Below are 5,013 nucleotides of genomic sequence, written 5' to 3'. Positions count from 1 at the left end.
GGTCATTGCAGATCAGTTGGCCGATGCACCTCTCATAGGTGATCATCCCCTCATTTCCAATTTTCCAGATGAAGAGATATTCATGATTACAGAAGCACAGTCATGGAAACTATATTTTGATGGTTCATACACTAGGCACAGCTCGGCGGCAGGCATTCTGTTTATCACACCTCAAGGTGATAGCATCCCGAAGTCTTACAGGCTCACATTTCCATGCACAAACAACATAGCAGAATATGAGGCTTTGATCACAGGACTCAGGCTAGCCATACAATGGAAATTAAAAGAACTTCAAGTATATGGCGATTCACAACTGGTCATTCGACAAGCAACAGATGAGTATCAGACCAAGGATGATAAACTCATGCCATACAAGCAAATGGTGGACACTCTAAAGACATCATTTACTACTATCACTTTTGAGCAGATACCAAGAGATCAGAATCGAGCTGCTGATGCTATGGCTACTATCGCATCTCTCTTAGATCTTCCACAGAATTCAACACGCTACGAGTTCTTGGTAGAACAGCTTTGGATTCCCGCTTATGATATCCCCGAATCTGAAATAATATGTCGCCTTGTTGGTTCCGAATCCCCATGGTACGGTGAGTTCTGCACCTATCTTCACGATCACACCCTTCCTCCCAACCAATCAAATAACCAACGAAAAACCTTCATTCGCCAAACTGCTCGATATACCATTATTGCCGAAACCCTATACCGACGTAGTCTTGATGGTACTCTCCTTCGATGTCTGGAACAAGATGAGATAACAAAGGCTTTGGAAGAGGTACATGAAGGGATTTGCGGGACTCATTCAAGTGGTCCATCACTAGCCAAGAAGATCCTGCGAGCTGGATACTATTGGCCATCTATGGAAAAGGATTCCTACTACTTTGTCAGGAAATGCAAGAAATGTCAAGTTCACGGTGACCTGATACATGCACCAGCACAGGAACTGCAACCAATCACGACACCATGGCCTTTTTGTCAATGGGGCCTTGACCTTGTGGGTAAGATTCATCCATCTTCATCCAATGGCCATAAATTCATTATTACCGCCACCGAATATTTCACCAAGTGGATCGAAGCTGTTCCACTTACCCAAGTCACCGGCAAGCAGATCGCCTCATTCATCCTCAATTACATCATCTGCCGGTATGGTGTGCCCATGTCCATTGTCACAGATAACGGTCTCCCTTTCAAAAATCAGGATGTCCGTGAACTTTGTGAGAAATTTCATATCCAACACCGCTTTTCCACTCCCTATTACCCACAAGGCAATGGTCAGGCCGAAGCATCCAATAAAAACATATTGAGAATCCTAAAGAAGACAGTCAATGATGCCGGTCGTGATTGGCATGTTCAATTGAATCCAGCATTATGGGCATATCGAACTAGCATTTGAACCCCTACAGGTGCAACTCCTTATTCATTGGTCTATGGTGCAGAAGCTATCTTACCTATTGAGGTTGAGATACCATCATTACGAGTTTCCTTGCATAATCTCATCGATGATGAAGCATACAGAGTCTCACGCCTTCAGGACTTAGAGTTACTTGATGAGAAAAGACAAGCTGCATACAATCACCTCAAAGCCTATCAGCAGCGCATGAGTAGAAGTTACAATCACCGAGTTAGATCTCGTACATTTGAGGTAGGTGATCTTGTTCTTCGAGAAAATCCTCGCAACCAACCAAACAGAGAACATCAAGGCAAGTTTGAATCAAACTGGTTGGGCCCATATGTTGTCACTACTGTATTCGGGTCCGGGGCATATCAGTTGGCTACACCAGAAGGAGAACCGCTCGAAGATCCAATCAATAGCATGCACCTCAAAAGGTTTTATACCTAAGGTATACAGAGCATCAGGCTCCCCTACATATTAGAAAATATCAAAAACATTCAGAAAATGTCCTAAAGAAAATACAAAAACATTCAAAAAAAAGTAAAGAAAAATCATGCATCCAAACGGTGAACAACCACTCCAGTGGCACCTTGGGTAAGTACGATGGCGAAAACCTGGCAAACAGGCGCCACTCGTAAAGGCAATGGCTCTAGTATCTTTCAGGCTCGTTGCGATCACATTCATACATACACACATCCATCCATCTAACCATGGCTTGTTATTTGATCTGTTATCCAAGAAAGTACTTCATGCGTCTGGCATCCCGCTTTTTCATAAATCATGTCCAACTTGGGGGCAATGCCCTTACAATATAGATGATGGAAGTGGATTCTACATTATTGGTGATTCATTGGCAAAAACATTCAAAAATGTCTCGCAAAATACAAAAACATTCAAAAATGTCTCGCAAAATACAAAAACATTCAAAAATGTCTCACAAAATACAAAAACTTTCAAAAATGTCTCGCAAAATATCAAAAACATTCAAAAATGACTCACAAAATCCAAAAACATTCAAAAACTATTACACAAAATCCAAAAACATCGAAAAACCCATCGAAAATCACACAAAAACATGGCAACACCTTGTACATATTTATCCGATCAGATACAAAATAAACATTGACAACTACTCACACACTGACCACTTATCAATCAAACCAACACAATCGACATCAACAATCCAAACCTGTCTTTCAAACAAGGATGCATCCTTCCTTACCAAAACAAAGACAAAAGTGACGTTTTCTTTGACAAGAAAATTATGTTAAGCTATCAAATACTTGGTTGATTTGTGAGTACAATCGTTTGTTTATCAGTATCGGGATCTTTTCAGCATTGTTTTGTATCATTTGCACATTATTTCCGATGAAGTACTGGGGCATGTACTAATGGTGTCTATGTGGGAAGTTCACTAAGCTACGTGATCTTATGCCAAATGCAGTCATAGATCACTACAGCTTGCTGACTACAGCGTATACCTCGACCATATGGACATGAACCATTACCAAGGATCCTTATTCTTTATTCTTTATGTATATATTGTTTGTTTGCAGGTACAATGCTCTTCCTTTGGTTCCTCCTACCTCATCCAAACTGGATAAAGGTGTTATCTCTTAGTACGGTATGCACTTGTCTCAGGATATGATCAGCCTAAGATCAAGGAGGACGATCCAAGTCATGCATGAACGGAGATAATCCTTGTCTGTTCCGCAAGCAATACTCAGTCAACTTGATCCATTATATCAAGTTGCTTGTATTAACTTGCTATATAAAATCCATGAAAGGAATACTCAGGTCATCTTGAATCATTATGTCAAGATGCTTGTATTCTCTTCCAACATTTTAAAGCTCAATGATGAAAATAGAGCACTATGGATCGTCATCTCATCTCATCTGTATATATTGCATTTCGTTGCATTCCACCCATCCATACATTCATAATAGCTACATATCATGCATACATAGTCATAATAATGCATACTCTATTTTCCTCTTCTTCCATAGGAATGAGTCATAGGTTTTCCCTTTCTTCTATCTAACATCGAACCCACCCCCCCTCACCCTCCCCATCTCGATAATCAGCATCACATACCTTACATCATTTCTCAATCAACCCAATCAAGCCACGTTCATCACCATCAATCTCTAAATAGGAGGGATTGTGTTTCCTATCCTCACTCATCCACAAAATTAAGCCAGTTACTCTGTCTACACAGATACATCGACTCCCACACACCTAGACTATCAACAGATACTCTGATCAAGTATCTTCGGGTCTCAACAGGTAATCGATTATGGTAATCCTAGACTACATCAGGCATTTATCACAATGACCTAGTCTCAACGGGGCTGCCATGATTCCCCACAACCATCCATCACACGCACACACTATCAATTGATCAACCAATCAAACACAATCCAACGGACAATTACATCAATTGTCTACGTCTCAACGAGTATTTTTCTTCATATACCTTGACTTCATCGGGCAATTACATCAATTGTCTAAGTCACATCAGGTCACTTTGATTCACTTACTCAGACTTTATCATGTCCAAGCGACCAACTGACATCAACTGTCACGCTTTGACTTGACCGGGGCAATTAAACTGATTGCACCAGATTGTTCAACCAATTTTGATCAATTGTATAGCATCAATCCAAACCCCACACTACATCTGCTATGTATCTCTTGCATGACCTCAGGGTACTCACTGGCTTGTTGTTTCTTCATATTCACTCCATTTTCTCTTATTCTTTCATCATTAGTTCTAATTTCTTCTATTCTACATCCCCTCCACTTTTCATTCTTTTTCGAGAGATCGCCCCCGATTTTTCAAAAAAAAAAAAAATTCGGCCCATCTCTCGAGGGGGCATACCACCCATTAAATTTACATTTTATGGGGCATTTCTTCACACCAGTTTTTCTTTCTTTGAAACGATGCGATAAACTGCACCGTCTCAAAGAGGGGCAAATGTAGTCACATAAATCGGTCCATTTTAATTAAATGAATATTTCGTATTTATTTGATTAAAAATCCACTAACCATCAATTAATTAAATTAATATTTAATTAATTCATCCCCAAACATTCTTCTATTAATTAAATAAATTATTCAATTTATTTTAATTAATTCATTAAATCCAATTCAAATCAATTAAATAAATAAAATCAATTTATTTAATTAAATCCCCCTTTTCCTCTTTTAAATAAATTAACATTTATTTAAATCATTTTAAAACCCCCCCCACTTGCATTTTCCTACAAATGCAACTTGCACACATTATTGAAATAAATGAATTTTTATTTTAATAAAATCCTATTTTCCCTCACCCACCAAATCCACTTACAAAATCTAATCCCCTTCTAGATTCTTCTAACCCCTTCCTAATTAGCCTAATCCATCCCCTAATTATTGTCACATTCCTAAGCAAAATGGAGTCACTTCTCAAAGACCCCAAAGTCTTTGAAAACCATTAAAAGCTTCCAACTTTCAACCACTTAATTCCCCAAAGTCTCCAATAACCATTAATGGTTAATTCAACCCTCCCACATGGTTAAAACATTTGTTTGACTCAACCTCTACCCAACCACAAAGGTC

The sequence above is a fragment of the Cryptomeria japonica genome, chromosome 5 (genome assembly GCF_030272615.1).
Source record: "Cryptomeria japonica chromosome 5, Sugi_1.0, whole genome shotgun sequence".
In the NCBI taxonomy this organism is placed as follows: domain Eukaryota; kingdom Viridiplantae; phylum Streptophyta; class Pinopsida; order Cupressales; family Cupressaceae; genus Cryptomeria; species Cryptomeria japonica.
The sequence above is the reverse complement of the archived record's forward strand: the minus strand, read 5'-3'. Positions refer to the sequence as shown.